Here is a 16,814-nt window from a genome sequence, read left to right as displayed (position 1 = left end):
TTGTGGAACTTGGAGTTACCGTTCCTATGGTACTCTGTCTGAATTACTGACCCACAGAATTCACGGCAGAATCCACAGTGATGGCCCTATGCTATTAAATTTGGAGGTAGTGTGTCCTGCAACAATAGATAACTAGGATATTTACGATGGCTGCAAGTTCAAAACTCCAACCGAACTGGCATAAGTAAAAAGAGGAATCTTGTTTCATGAGTGTGTAAGGGGCTAAGTTGGTCTCAAGCACAATAGTCCAGGAACTCATTTTGTTATCAGAACTCTCTGCCTGTTACCTCTACTTCTCTCCTCACATCAGTAGGAAAGAAAGCCTGTCTCTCCCAGGGGTTGGTATTCATTTAAACTTTTGGCCCAGTTGGATCTTGTGCACATTCCTGGATTAATGACTGCTTAGAGGACTGGAAGTCTATGAATGGCCTAAGCCAGTGGCCAATTCCCCTAGCCAACAGCAAGATATATGGTAAGAGTGCAAGAGAAATTTACCCCAAAAGAAACAGCTATTCTGGAGAGACAAAGCAATTTGCAACAATTATAGCGGTTAAAATCTTATTTCGGTGGTAATTTCTGAAGCAGAGTAGTTCCATTCGTCCATAGGTAAGATAGAATATGACAGGTGAAGTCCCTCCCCAACTGAAGATGAGCAAAAAGCCATAAACTCTCTGAGACTTGGAAAAGAGTGCTTTCGAGGAGTGCTAAAACCTGCCAGATTTTTTAAATAAACATGTAGTACATGGTTTCACCCTGGCCATTTCACTGAACCTCACTACCAATCTAGGAGGCAGGTAATGTAAATCCCCCGTTAAGGGTCTAAAAACAGCTCAATTAGTTACTTGCCCAAGGTCATGTGCTTCTAGGGATTAGAAGCAACATACAAAGCCTGGTGTTCAGTCTCCAAATCCAGAACCCCACATTCAACTTACATGAAGACAACTAACTGAAAATGCTGAAAAGGAGTCATTTACCAGAACTAAGGAAAAAGAAAACAACTTTGTATACCTAAAATCCAAACACAAGGATCCTGAAGTGCTAGTTGTTCAGATATAAATGAAGCAATAGTGGGCGAGGTCTTCAGACAGAGACATTAACCACAGCTTGAGAGACCTGTTTTCTCCATTGTCTAAGTGCCCTTGGACCTCAGACAAACCCCTTATTTCTTGGAAACATGTATTCCTCTGAGAATAAAGGAAGGCGTGTGGTCCAGTAAATGCAATTAGCAGTCTTGCTGTGTGTTTCCTTGTCTGTTATCTACCCGAATACAGCCATCAAAAAGCTCATCTTTTCGAAACATGCTCTTCCAAATGACCAGAGACGCCAGCAGATTTTAAATAGGTCTGACATGTCTATCTAGGGAGTCTTTGGGATATAAGAAAATATTTATTGAGCATCTCCTGTGAGGAGGACACTACTCTAGGCACAGAGGGATATGAGAGACACAGACACAGAAAGACAGACAGAGAGAGAGAGAGAGAGAGATTATATAAGGTACAGGAAAGACTCCAGCACTGTATGACTCTGAGAAAATCATATAACCTCATCTATAATGTAGGATTAATAATATGATGATGGTACACAAGTTTATATCTCCAGCCCAGCCACTCTTGTAACTATAGGTCTTTGATCCAAATGTCTACTCAAGGCCACGTGTAGTGGCTCACACCTGTAATCCCAGCACTTTGGGAGGCCAAGGCCGGCAGATCACCTGACGTCAGGAGTTCAAGACTAGTCTGGCCAACATGGTGAAACCTCGTCTCTACTAAAAATACAAAAATTAGCAGGGTGTGGTGGCGCCTGCCTGTAATCTCAGCTACTCGGGAGGCTGAGGCATGAGAATCACTTGAACCTGAGGCAGAGGTTGCAGTGAGCTGAGATCAGGCCTTTGCACTCCAGCCTGGGCAACAGAGTAAAACTCTGTCTCAAAAATTTTAAAAATAAATAAATAAATAAAATCTACTCAAAATTCGCTCTCAGATGTTTCATGGGAGCTCCCACATCAACATAATCAAAAAGTTGAACTCATGACTGTCTCCCTCAGTTCTGTACCTTCTCTGGTGTTTCTTTGTAAAAAGTTCACAGCAATTCTATCCCAGTAGTTCCATCAAACTCGGGCTCTTAAACATTAATATGGAAGACACATCAAATACACCACTTTCTCACTCCCATGAACTCCAAGCCAATGGCAGCTTTATGTTCATTAACCACCAATGGTGGGGGGTGGGGGGGCAACTACGTATCTGTAGTGCTCCTTGCACCTGACCACTTGACCTTCCAGCAGACAGGTACACTGGATCTCCATGACCGTGTCTAGAACCCCCAGCATTCACGGCAAAGGTTAGGTCAAATGGAGGGCCTGCTTGAGCAATAATACTCTATAAGAACAACTGCAGCAGAGAACAGGACCATACAGGTCATGACTCAGAGGTTCTTATTTTTTCTCTGGAGGGCAACAGTAATCGAGACTGACCCCTTGAGATAAGCAAATTCCTTAGAATCCTTTAGTCAGTCACACAGGTGACTCTGAGTAGAAAATAAAGTCCTCATTGTAATAAATGAGACTGGAATTCAGAAATATTTAATTTGTACCTCCATAAGGGGTAGAACTAATTATGTTGTATTCATAGATAGTACACTTGAATACCTCTTTTACTAGACTGTAAGCTCCTTGAGGCCAGGCACAATGTCTATCTAAACCATGTCTGTTGTCCTCACAGAGTCTAACTAACACTGTCAGTTGAGAAGATGTATATTGAATCACTGGAGACACTAAGCTCCCTGTGGACAGATATGAATTTTGCATTTATTTCACTTCCCTTATAAAATCAGGATATACTTATTGAATTAAGGGTCTTCAATTTCAGTCCATGGTTTTCAATAGATTTCAATTTATGATTTTTATTAAATAGCAAATTAGAGTTTATGTTGGTGGATACTTCAAGCTTGTAGTGAATGAGTGTAGGGGTTATTTGCCTTTTGACAACCATTTTGTGAGTAAAGAGTTTAAATCTTAAAATGTAATGTGGCATTGTGGTCCATGCAGGTTGGGAGAGTGCACCCATTCTTAGGGTGAACACACCAGCATTAATAGGAGAGGAGAGAGGGGACCTGTGGGCTGAACTGCATGGAAACCTTCCCTTTCCCGGTGGCACTGCAATCTCATAATATGCTGCATATGTGTGAGAGGATCAAAGCCACAACAAGAGAAATGGTGGCTGCAGAGGCAGAATTTGGGGTTAAATTGGGATAAAGGGTGTCTCTTGCATGGTACTGGAATCAATTTGGTCTTGCTCTCCCCTTGTTTCCAGTACTTGGGCACCTGTTTTGTATTTATTTGACTTTTCATAGCTATCCCACAGGCTCACGTACCACACAGAAGTACAGGCGTGGTAGGTCTGTGGGCTCACTTCTTTTAAGTAAAATTCAAACGAATGGGAAATCAATGTTAGAGGAAAATCATAAAAGTCATGACTGCCCAAGATATTTACTCTCTCCAAGGATAGTACAATCCTACTCAAAACAGTTTTCAAGGGCTGGAAAGTGTTATGAGGTGAAAACAAAACCCTATTAGCAGGGACCTTTGTCCATATCTTCTGTCCAGACTACTGGGGTTTCTTTAAGGTACTGTACCTATCTGTACATCATAAATGAGGCATTAGCTAAACGGATGGTGTGAATGGCACCTTCCACTCACAACTTCATTGTTTAACCACTGCTTATTCTCTGTGGTGCACATCTCAGACTGTTCTGACTACAGTGTTCTAGCTCGTGGCTTAACTTTTCATTTTGCATTCTTCTCTCTCCTCCCAGTTCTACTTACACTGGCATTTTGCAAGTGAGAACCCTAGCTATTCAGAATGTGAGTAGAGTAGCTCTGTTTCTCCCCACCGGCCACCTTGTTTATGATTGCCCTGGGTAACCAGTCTCCTCTCCCCAGGCCTGGACCTCTGTGCTACCATTCTGGAGAGGACCTCTACCAAATCCTTTGGTACATGCAAGGCCGGAACACATCATTGAGCCCTTGAAACTGCATTCTCATAATATATCAAAATGTTTAGGGGCAGGAGAAATGAATGGAAAATAAATTAAAATCAAATAAATGTCTGGAAAAGGCTATAAAAATGATTCAATACATGTGAAGAGTTAAAAATCTATCTAACGTTCTTCTAAAATTACTAATACTCACCAGAAAACAGATATGCATATCCATACCTGCCATCTTTGCCAAATTTTTATGTTGACCAACATACTTTCAATTAAATAACTTGTGGTCTCTCTCATTCTCCAGAAAGCATAAAGCATTTCCTTCTCTGAATAAAAGAATAAAATATGAAGTGAAGGCCTGAGTGAAAAATTATCTCTAGAAGCAAAGTACAGCAATCCCCAAAGTACTGTAACTTTTTTTGTTTGCTTCATTAGAGTTCTGTGTAACCTATTCTACAAATCCGTCAAGGAAGGGAGTGAACGCCTGAATAGATGAAGGGGAAGTGGGGATGTGAGTGGAAGGTCTGCTGGGAAAATCACCCACCTCTGGAATTACCATGGATTCTTCTTCCTAAATGGGAAAACACATACATGAGTCCAATGCCATTCACAAATAGTAACTGAGACTCTGCTGTATATCAGACACTCCACATGAGAAGCCAAACAAAATTCACCCCTTGATCTTGAGGAGCTGATGGTTGAATAGGTGGAAATACAGCTAATAATTTTAATACAATGTGGTAAGCACCAGATGCTAGAAGCCCACTGCATGGTCACCTAACCCAACCCAAATACTCAAAGGCTCCCCAAAGGACACATCTGAACCAAGCCTTGAAGGCTGACTAAGAATTATTGGGATTGGCCTGAAACCACCCAAAAGATTTTCATTAGTTCCTCATTATCTTATAGTAACCCAGTCCAGTGCATGCATGGAGACTAAGACACCTTTGTAATGAGTTCACAATGTTGCCATAGAGAAGACTTCTACATACACACAGAACAATTATAAGGACCACCACAAGATTATAAACCCCGGCTAGACAGTGCGGTTCTGACACATTCAAGTACGTGTTTCTAGTGCTCAGAATGTAGTTAGTGCTCAGTACATATTTGTTGAATTAATTAGCATCTTGCTCTGAAGGATATTTAAGCCAATTCTAAAGCATTAATTTCCAGAGAAGCAACTAAAGAAGATATTTTAATAGATCAATGCAAAAAAAAAAAAAGACTTTGTCCCTGGGATGAACCACATATGGAGTCACATTTCAGAGGCCAAACAAAACAGTTCATTTCCAGGGGTATGATGTAGTTTAATCAAGAATTGTATTATTGGCTACTATGAACTTCGTCTCAGGAAATCTTTTTCAAATGCCTACTGTGTGCCAAACATTTGCTTCATCTCTGGAACATAAAGATTAATAAACCAATACCTGACCTCAGGACTTCAATTTCTAGGGGAGAAGACAGTACATCCACCCCTCAGGCTCAGCTCATTTCATAAGCAAATGTGCAGTGTTAGGGGCCCACATGAGCAGGATAGGTTTTATTGTAATTTTGGTGGATCTATGAAGTCTTCATGGAAATGAGGGCATTTGAGCTTGGCCTTGAATTATGACTAAGTCTTCAGCATGAAGAGAGAGGGACAACCTAGGTGAAGGGAACAAAATGAGAAATCAGACAGAGACAAGACAATATTGTTCACGTCTGGGAATTGCTGAGAAGTCCAGTGCTGCAAACTCAAGAGGGAGGGTGTGTATTAGTCCATTTTCACGCTGCTGATAAAGACATACCTGCAACTGGGAAGAAAAAGAGGTTTCACTGGATTTACAGTTCCACATGGCTGTGGAGGCCTCAGAATCATGGTGGAAGGAGAAAGGCACTTCTTACATGGTGGCAGCATGAGAAAATGAGGAAGATGCAAAAGCGGAAATCCCGATAAAACCATCAGATCTCCTGAGACTTATTCACTACCATAAGAACAGTATGGGGGAAACTGCCCCCATGATTCAAATTATCTCCCACAGGGTCCCTCCCGCAACACCTGGGAATTATGGGAGTGCAATTCAAGATGAGATTTGGGTGGGAACACAGAGCCAAACTATATCAGAGGGGGAGCTCAGAGGTAGAGCTTGACTAGGAAGCATATTTATCTAGAGGCAGGTCATGTAGCAGGCACTGTTGGGCCACACCTGGATGCCCTCAGAAAGTGCCTTTTTGCTACAAGCCAGCCCAACTTCCAACTCTTCAACCAAGGGCATTATCTGGATGCTGGAGCCCACTCAGCCTGCATGCTGGGCAGGCAGAGTGCTAAGGATTTCTTTCTCCTTTCCACTTTCCCCAAGCAATGATGAATGGTGAATAAACATCCCTGAGGGAAACCTGAGTCATATATTTCCCAGCAGGATTAGGCTCCAGGTGCCCACATTGTTCATTTGCTTTATAATGATCCTCTCTCAGCTTCTTTCTCTACCTGGTATCCCTTCTCCACTCCCTTTCTTATGTTTTCTAGGTTCACTCCAGAAAGCTGTTATTTGCAGATGACTTAGAATCTTAGGGTCTGCTTCTGTGGGGAAGCCAAACTAAGACATTATCAGGAAGTTATCATTAATAACGAAGTAAGTGATTATCAGGAAATGCAGCAAAAGGTCAGTTTTGATGACCAAGATAATGCTATAAAGGGGAAACAGAAGAGAGATGCCAGCAGGTAGGGAAGTGAGAGAAAGTGGCAAATGTGAGCTAGGAAGGCAGCTGGGGGAGCACAGCCGGACAAGAGCTTCAGAACAAGAGCTGTGAAGATGACAGCTTGATGTGCCCATTACTCAATTCAAGGGCAAGCCTAATGGACTGATCGCTTCTTAATCATTTTGATTTTTAGACCCCTTTGAGAAAATGATGAAAGCTTTGGACTTTCTATCCAGAAAAATAAAAAGTGTACACAAACAATTTTGCTTGGAACTTCAAGGGATTCCCAAACCTCAGATTAAGAACCCCTGATTAAAGGCTTGATTTGAGGCTGGACTCTGGGGGCCTTGATTGCCTGCAGAGTGCTTTAGCATTTATTCCATAGGCAATGCAGAGCCAGCAAAGGTTTTTACTATCAGAGAATTCCAAAGTGGTTATAGTTTTCCATTCTAAATGGAACCCAAGAAATCTGGATGTTTTTAACAGATTGAAAGAGAGATTGGAAAAAAAGTGCATAGATAATTGAGCTCCTTGTTGGCCAGAAACATTTGCAACCAGATGCACTATATGGCTTCAAAGGCTGCTGACTGCAGAATCCAGATGCACCTCAACAAATGCCATGGGAGTCCCTTCCGCAGCCAAATGTTTTGGCCTCAGAAATTCCTGGAGCAGAATGGATGTTGAATGGAGCTGGAAACAAACTCAGGGCAAACACAACTGTTTATATGATCACATCTAAGAGATTTGGAGTGAAAAGCCCCCTGTAACAGAGTGGACAGAGAGAGGCTGAGAACAAAATAATCCACTTGGGGGATAAATAGAGATGGGGGAGGAAAGCAGAGAAAATATGGAGAAGGACCTATCAGAAACCTAATTCTAGAAAATACAAGCTGATTTGGGAACAAAAGAGAAGTATATAGAGACATAAAAAAATGATGGTAACTAGACTTAAAAGATCTAAAAAACAGGGCCGGGCGTGATGGCTCACGCCTGTAATCCCAGCACTTTGGGAGGCCAAGGCAGGTGGATCTCTTGAGGCCAGGAGTTCAAGACCAACCTGGCCAACATGGTGAAACCCTGTCTATTAAAAATACAAAAATTAGCCAAGTGTGGTGGTGCATGCCTGTAATCCCAGCTAATGGGGAGGCTGAGGCAGGAGAATCGCTTCAACCCGGGAGGCGGAGGTTACAATGAGCTGAGATCACAACACTGCACTCCAACCTGGGCAACAGAGTAAGACTCTGTCTCAAAAAATAAAAAATTTTTAAAAAAAATTTTTTAAAAAAGACCTAAAAAACTAATAGAGAAGAAAAGCCAAATTGTTTTTTTTCTTTTTTCTTGCAAATAAATTTAAAGAATAGCTCTCATTTTTTTAGTATCAACCATATGTGGAAATGATAACAATACATAACCCTATAAGTAAGATATTACCTCTATGTTACAGGTGAACAAACTGAGACCCAAAAGAAACTTGTATAAGGCCACCAAATGAGTAATGGTAGAACTAGAATTTGAACCCAGTGCTGTGTGACTTAGAGTCACACATACTAGCTCCTGTTGCCCTTGTCCCAGAACTTGTATTTAGACACCAAACACAACTGAAAGGAAGATAAATTACATGACCTAGGCACCAAAACAAAAAGGAAGAATTGTCCTTGCCTAGACTTTTAAGGACTAAGCAATGGTGAGGCAGAGAGGAGACTGATGTTGCTGGTCACTGTGATCATCTACATGATGATCTCTCAACCATCAGTTTCCAAGTCATCTTGCCTGGCATATTCCCACTGCCAGTCAGGGAAGACCTGTGGGGAATGGGAAGCCCTGGTGTGCCAGAGGCAGGAGGACCTCAGATTGCGTCATCCAGATAGATGTCCTCAAGTTTCTGGAGTGACCTATGGTATGGCAGAAAGAGTATGAATGTCAAGCCAGGCCATGAAAACCATCCACTACCTCAACAACCTACCGAACCTCTTGGAGCTTCAGCTTCAGCTTCTTCACTAGTAAAAACCAAACCTATGGTACAATGATCATACTAAATATTGATGGATGCATTCTGTCTAGCATAGTGTCTGCTACAAACAAGCTCTCAAAAACTCAGGATTTTGCATCCCAACATCCTTTCTTCACCCTCCTTTTTTTTTGAGACGGAGTCTCGCTCTGTCACCCAGGCTGGAGTGCAGTGGAGTGATCTCGGCTCACTGCAACCTCTGTCTCCCGGGTTCAAGTGATTCTCCTGCCTCAGCCTCCCGAGTAGCTGGGAATACAGGTGCCTGCCACTGTGCCTGGCTAATTTTTGTATTTTTAGTAGAGATGGGGTTTCACTATGTTGGCCAGGCTGGTCTCAAGCTCTTGACCTCAAGATCCACTTGCCTCGATCTCCCAAAGTGCTGGGATTACAGGCGCGAGCCACCACGCCCGGCCTCTTCACCCTCCTTTTCTATTTGAATCACTTCTTTTTATGTTCTCTACAAATTCATACCAAGACCTGTTAGCACTCTGGTTATAGCTTCTTCCCTCATCTCACTTCAATATACATAAATTTAATATCTACTGTAATAGCAAAACAAATTTGCCTAGAATTGTGTAACTTACAAAACTCTTCCACTTCTATCACAGCATCTCTCTTTACCATGCATCTGGAACTGAGCAAACAGTAATCATTACCCTTTTGTTACCTATGTCTGAAAAAGGCTTAGAGAGTGTATGTTATGTGCCCCAGTTGCACAGCAAGTTAAGAGTTGGGGTGGCTTAAAGGAACGGAGTCAAGAAATATATAGGTGCCTTGGACAAGTTACTTGCCTCTTTGAGACTCACTTCCTTGTCTTTTTTTTTTAAAGGCAGTTCAGGATAGCCATGTCCAAGTCCCCTTCTGCTCTGATCTTCAAGGATTCTGCTTCAACTCTACATGAGAATTATCCAGCAGAAACCTTTACTGGTCTACTGTAAATACTACAGATCAAGCATAGCACCCCTCATGCTTTTATTTTAACCTGTCTCAGGATGAAATCAAATACAAGAGTGTTGCATTTTCATGTTTAGTGAGTTTCCCCAGCAGAGCTTTCACTCATTCAGTCAAGAAGTGCTTGATTAGTAACTACTGCGTGTCAAATATAATAATAGATGCTGAGGATACAACTTTAAACAAGAAAAAATTTCTGCTTTCTATTAGGTCATAGTCCTGAGTGGAGACAGAGAAGAAAATAGAGTTACAGGGTATCAGTGACCAAGCTGTCAGTTGCAAATAATGGGAATACAAACTCTTAATTGAAAACATGATTTGACATCTATGTAGCTTTTATGATCTTATATAAATCCAAGATAGGACTCCTTCAAGAAAGGTTTATGCAATGGTTCAATGATGTTATAAAAACTTAGTTTCTTTACATTCCCAGCATATTGGTATTCCAGTATACTAGCACTTCTGCTAGACAGAATATGGCTGCCTTAGTGCTAGAATACACAGGTAGAGCAACAGAGGAGGAAGAGGAAGTAGAGGCAACAATGGCATCTTCCCGTACACCTCTTTATCAGTAAAGCAACTTTTCCCAAAAGCCCTCAGGAGACGTCTGCTCTTAGCCCATTGGCTGTAACCATGTTATGTGCCCATCCCTAAACCAATGACTGGAAAGAGGAATGATGCTGTCACGAACAGGTCATCATGACTTACTCCTAGAGCTGGGATGGGGTCACTTCTCTTGAGTCACATGGGGAAAAGGTAGACAGATGAATAAACTCAGGCTCTACCAGCAAGGCAAGGAGGGGAAGGGCTGTTGGATGGGCAATAGTTTCTGGCCTACAGCACAGAATTCACCAATTTAAGGAATATATCAGAAGGAAGCCCAAGATACATAGGACAGGCTCCCAAGGCAGCATGTGTGAGCTGTGCTGGAAATAGAAATACATAGTTTGTAAAAGTTGAACTTTCAGATGGAATTAAAGGCAGAACCAGAAATGTGACTGCTTTGGGGTGATGCAGTGATATTAACAGACTCTCATGTGCCTCTGGCAATCAGCTGACTCTAGCGGGATATTGCTAGCCCCTTGCAGCAGTGTCCAAACCAGGGCTGAGAGCCAGGGGAGACAGGCCACCCTAAGGCAGTTTGGACCCCTGAAGGAGCTAGCAAAGGTCAACTCTAATCATGAGTCAAGATTTAACGTGCTGTGATTCAAGGGGTGTGGCTTCCGCAGTCAGACAGCCTTGAGTTTAAATTTAAGCTCTGCTATTTACTATTTGCTTACTATTTAAGCACATAAACTCTTTGGGTCTCAATTTCCTTATTTGTAAAATGGGGATGCCTACTTGGCTAGTCAAGACTTAAAATAATGTATGCAAAGCAATAACAAAGTGCCTGGCAAGCAATAGTAAGTGGTATATATTATTAATACTAGAAAAAAATACAAGTAGAAATGGATCTGAGATGAACAGAATGAGGATAATGTACTCACCCTGAAAGGGTTTGTTTTGAGCCAGAAATTCCAAGCTCAAAATGAAAATCAAATACTATTTTCATAGTTCTTTATAATGTATAAAATTCCATTATCACCAATTGTCTCATTGGATCTTCAAAACCAAGGTATTATTAGGACTCCCTCATTTTACAGATCAAAAGAGATTTAGCTGAGATTCCAGCCAGATCACACACACATAGAGGACAGAGCTGATGTTCCTGTCTCTGTCATCAGCTCTCCCTGCCACAGCACACTGCTTCTTTCCATGCCCAGGCACTGCACAGGTCAGTCAGGATCACAGCAGAAGGTCAGCAGCGAAGGGGCAGCCAGGCAGCATCAGGGGTGCTGGCAGCATCTGCTCTTGGTTCTAGAAATCACAGGGTTCACAAAGAACCATTCATTTATCTACTAAGCAAAGTTGGAATGCCCACAAATTGGCTCTAGGCACTGGGGATGCCACAACCAACAAGATAGATTTAGTCCCTATCCTTAAAGAGCTTCAGTCTAGCGGAAAAGGCTACCAAGTAATTAAACAATTTCAATAAAGTGCAAACCATGAGAGAACAGAATAGGGGGTCAATCTTGGCATGAGTGTCTTTGAAGACCTCCCAAAGGAGATGACAAGTCTTAAAGGACAGAAGAATATAGCCAGGGAGAGGAGTATTCGCGGCAGAAGGAAGAGCAACCAGAGTAGGTTTTAAATTGGAAATTCAGATAAACAACAAATGCTTCTTCACATAAGTATATCCCGAATACTGCATAGCATGTGTACAATCGACAAAAATTCATTTGTTGATAATTGAAAATTCAGATTTAACTGTGCAACTCTAAGCCAGAGGCAAGAGAAAATATTTACATTCAGTAAACTAATAGTTTCTCAGTGCTACAAGTTTGGAGACAAAAGAAAGTAGCCAAACATCATGACAGAAAAAAGTGGGAATTCATTTTCTCAGGGAATTCAGGCTTCAAGAGAGACTTCGCTGCAGATTAAAAAGCTAGAAACAGTGGAACTAGAAGACCAACCTGTTATCAAATCACTATATCTAAGTCTCTCTCTAAAGGTCTCCTGTCCAGAGAAATGTTTCTCGAACTTTATCTCACATCAGAATATCCGGGCGGGGGTGGGGAGGTTGTTAAACCACAAGTTGCTGGGCCTGACACCCGGAGCTTTAGATTCAGTATATCTGGGGTGGCACTTGATAATTTGAATCTTAACACATTTCTGGAGTGGCTAATGCTAACGGGGCCATACTTTGAAAAACGCTGGGCTATGAATCCCAGAGTTTATATCGGGCTCTTTCCAGTGTTGGTATGCATGAGAATCACGTGGGTAATCAGCTAAATATGAAATCCCTGCCTCTTCCCTATGATGGAGGTTCAGATGCATACAGATGACTCTGATGTAGGAGATACACACTGCTCTGCTGGAGAAAAAGTGATTGCTCAATTCTATCAAGCTCTTTTTTACTTAATTATGTATATTTATTTACATATAAAGTATTTGCCTATACTATTGTACTAATACATTATTTTTTCTTGATACGTGATATTTGTACAAATTTGTGGGATACTTTGTTACATGCACAGAATGTATAATGGTCAAGTCAGGGTATTTAGAGTATCTATTGCCTGGAGTATTGATCATTTCTATGTATTGGGAATACTTCAGGTCCTCTCTTCTAGCTATTTGGAAATATGCAATACATAGTTGTTAATTATAGTCACCTTACTCTGCTATAGAACATTAGCACTTACTCTTTCTAACTGTATATTGTACCCATTAACCAACCTCTCTTCATGTCTCCCTCACCAACCCACACACCATTCCAAGCTTCTAGTATTATATCAATCTACTCTCTACCTTCATAAATCAACTTTTTTAGCTCCTACATATGAGTAAGAACATGCAATATTTATCTTTCTGTGCCTGGCTTATTTCAACTAACATAATGACCTTCTGTTCCATCCTGTTGCTACAAATGACATAACTTCATTTTTTATGGAAAATAATATTCCATTTTGTATATATACGACATTTTCTTTATCCATTTGTCTGTTGATGGACAGTTGGTTGATTCCGTACCTCTTCTGTTGTGAGTAGTACTACAATAAACATGGGGATGCAGGTATTGATTTGATAAACTGATTTACTTTTCTTTGTATAAATACGCAGTAGTGAGATTGCTAGGTTGTGTGGTAGTTCTGTTTTTAGTTTGTTGCAAATTTTCCATACTGTTTTCCATAATAGTTGTACTAATTTTCACCATGTCCTCCCCAGCATTTGTTATTTTTTAGCTTTTTAGTAATAGCCATTCTAACTGGGATAAGATGATATCTCATTATGGTTTTGATTTGCATTTCCGTGATGATTAATGATATTGAGCAAGTATTCAAATACCTGTTGGCCAATTGTCTATCTTTTGAGAAATGTCTATTTATATTCTTTGCCCATGTCTTTTTTAATGGCATTATTTGGTTTCTTTTTATTATTATTATCATACTTTAAGTTCTAGGGTACATGTGCACAATGTGCAGGTTTGTTACATATGTATCCATGTGCCATGTTGGTGTGCTGCATCCATTAACTCATCATTTACATTAGGTATATCTCCTAATGCTATCCCTACCCCTGCCCCTCACCCCATGACAGGCCCTGGTGTGTGATGTTCCCCTTCCTGTGTCCAAGTGTTATCAATGTTCAATTCCCATCTATGAGTGAGAACATGCAGTGTTTGGTTTTTTGTCCTTGCGATAGTTTGCTGAGAATGATGGCTTCCAGCTTCATCCATGTCCCTACAAAGGACATGAACTCATCATTTTTTATGGTTGCATTGTATTCCATGGTGTATATGTGCCACATTTTCTTAATCCAGTCTATCATTGATGGACATTTGGGTTGGTTCCAAGTCTTGGCTATTGTGAATAGTGCCGCAATAAACATACATGTGCATGTGTCTTTACAGCAGCATGATTTATAATCCTTTGGGTATATACCCAGTAACGGGATGGCTGGGTCAAATGGTACTTAGTTCTAGATCCTTGAGGAATTGCCACACTGTCTTCCACAATGGTTGAGCTAGTTTACACTGCCACCAACAGTGCAAAATAGTTCCTATTTCTCCACATCCTCCTCAGCACGTTGTTTCCTGACTTTTTAATGATCGCCATTCTAACTGGTGTGAGATGGTATCTCATTGTGGTTTTGATTGCATTTCTCTGATGGCAAGTGATGATGAGCATTTTTTCATATGTCTGTTGGCTGCATAAATGTCTTCTTTTGAGAAGTGTCTGTTCATATCCTTCACCCACTTTTTGATGGGGTTGTTTGATTTTTTTCGTAAAAATTTGTTTGAGTTCTTTGTAGATTCTGGATATTAGCCCTTTGTGAGATGAATAGATTGCAAAAATTTTCTCCCATTCTATAGGTTGCCTGTTCACTTTAATGGTAGTTTTTATGCTGTGCAGAAGCCCTTCAGTTTAATTAGATCCCATTTGTCAATTTTGGCTTTTATTGCCATTGCTTTCAGTGTTTCAGACATGAAGTCCTTGCCCATACCTATGTCCTGAATGGTATTGCCTGGGTTTTCTTCTAGGGTTTTTATGGTTTTAGGTGTAACATTCAAGTCTTTGATCCATCTTGAATTAATTTTTGTATAAGGTGTAAGGAAGGGATCCAGTTTCAGCTTTCTACCTATGACTAGCCAGTTTTCCCAGCATCATTTATTAAATAGGGAATCCTTTCCCCATTTGTTTTTGTCAGGTTTGTCAAAAATCAGATGGTTGTAGATGTTTGTTATTATTTCTGAGGGCTCTGTTCTGTTCCATTGGTCTGTAGCTCTGTTTTTGTACCAGCACGATGCTGTTTTGGTTACTGTAGCCTTGTAGTACAGTTTGAAGTCAGGTAGCATGATGCCTCCAGCTTTGTTCTTTTGGCTTCAGATTGACTTGGCATTGTGGGCTCTTTTTTGGTTCCATATGAATTTTAAAGTAGTTTTGTCAATTCTCTGAAGAAAGTCATTGGTGGCTTGATGGGGGTGGCATTGAATCTATAAATTACCTTGGGCAGTATGGCCATTTTCATGATATTGATTCTTCCTATCCATGAGCCTGGAGTGTTCTTCCATTTGTTTGTGTCCTCTTTTATTTTGTTGAGCAGTGGTTTGTAGTTCTCCTTGAAGAGGTCTTTCATATCCCTTGTAGGTTGGATTCCTAGGTATTTTATCCTCTTTGAAGCAATTGTGAATGGGAGTTCACTCATGATTTGGCTGTTTGTCTATTATTGGTATATAAGAATGCTTGTGATTTCTGCACATTGATTTTGTATCCTGAGACTTTGCTGAAGTTGCTTATCAGCTTAAGGAGATTTTGGGCTGAGATGATGGGGTTTTCTAAATATACAATCATGTCATCTGCAAACAGGGACAATTTGACTTCCTCTTTTCCTAATTGAACACCCTTTATTTCTTTCTCCTGCCTGATTGCCCTGGCCAGAACTTCCAACACTATGTTGAATAGGAGTAGTGAGAGAGGGCATCCCTGTCTTGTGCCAGTTTTCAAAGGGAATGCTTGCAGTTTTTGCCCATTCAGTATGATATTGGCTGTGGGTTTGTCATAAATACCTCTTATTATTTTGAGAGACATCCCATCAACACCTAATTTATTGAGAGTTTTTAGCATGAAGGTTCTTGAATTTTGTCAAAGGCCTTTTCTGCATCTACTGAGATAATCACGTGGTTTTTGTCTTTGGTTCTGTTTATATGCTGGATTACGTTTATTGATTTGCGTATATTGAACCAGCCTTGCATCCCAGGGACAAAGCCCACTTGATCATGGTGGATAAGGTTTTTGATGTGCTGCTGGATTCGGTTTGCATTTTATTGAGGATTTTTGCATCGATGTTCATCAGGGATATTGGTCTAAAATTCTCTTTTTTTTGTTGTGTCTCTGCCAGGCTTTGGTATCAGGATGATGCTGGCCTCATAAAATGAGTTAGGGAGGATTCCCTCTTTTTCTATCGATTGGAATCGTTTCAGAAGGAATGGTACCAGCTCCTCCTTGTACCTCTGGTAGAATTTGGCTGTGAATCCATCTGGTCCTGGACTTTTTTTGGTTGGTAAGCTATTGATTATTGCCTCAATTTCAGAGCCTGTTATTGGTCTATTCAGGGACTCAACTTCTTCCTGGTGTAGCCCTGGGAGGGTGTAGGTGTCGAGGAATTTATCCATCTCTTCTAGATTTTCTAGTTTATTTGTGTAGAGGTGTTTATAGTATCCTCTGATGACAGTTTGTATTTCTGTGGAATCGGTGGTGATATCCCCTTTATCATTTTTTATTGCATCTATTTGATTCTTCTCTCCTTTCTTCTTTATTAGTCTTGCTAGCAGTCTATCACTTTTGTTGATCCAGCTCCTGGATTAATTGATTTTTTGAAGGGTTTTTTTTGTCTCTATCTCCTTCAGTTCTGCTCTGATCTTAGTTATTGGTTGCCTTCTGCTAGCTTTTGAATGTGTTTGCTCTTCCTTCTCTAGTTCTTTTAATCATGATGTTAGGGTGTCAATTTTAGATCTTTCCTGCTTTCTCTTGTGGGCATTTATGCTATAAATTCCCTCTACACACTGCTTTAAATGTGTCCCAGAGATTCTGGTATGTTGTGTCTTTGTTCTCATTGGTTTCAAAGAACATCTTTATTTCTGCCT

The 16,814-nt window shown here is 40.7% G+C and overlaps 1 long non-coding RNA gene across 2 annotated transcripts in view; it reads right to left on the bottom strand.

The window, feature by feature from the left end:
* LOC116457347 (uncharacterized) overlaps window positions 1–16,814 on the bottom strand; it is a 200,448-nt gene that overhangs the window by 117,683 nt on the left and 65,951 nt on the right. The gene's annotated exons all lie outside the window — the stretch shown is intronic.

The sequence above is a fragment of the Hylobates moloch genome, unplaced genomic scaffold, assembly GCF_009828535.3.
Source record: "Hylobates moloch isolate HMO894 unplaced genomic scaffold, HMol_V3 SCAFFOLD_18, whole genome shotgun sequence".
Lineage (NCBI taxonomy): Eukaryota > Metazoa > Chordata > Mammalia > Primates > Hylobatidae > Hylobates > Hylobates moloch.
Note: the sequence above shows the minus strand (reverse complement) of the source record. Positions and strands in the feature narration are given on the sequence as shown.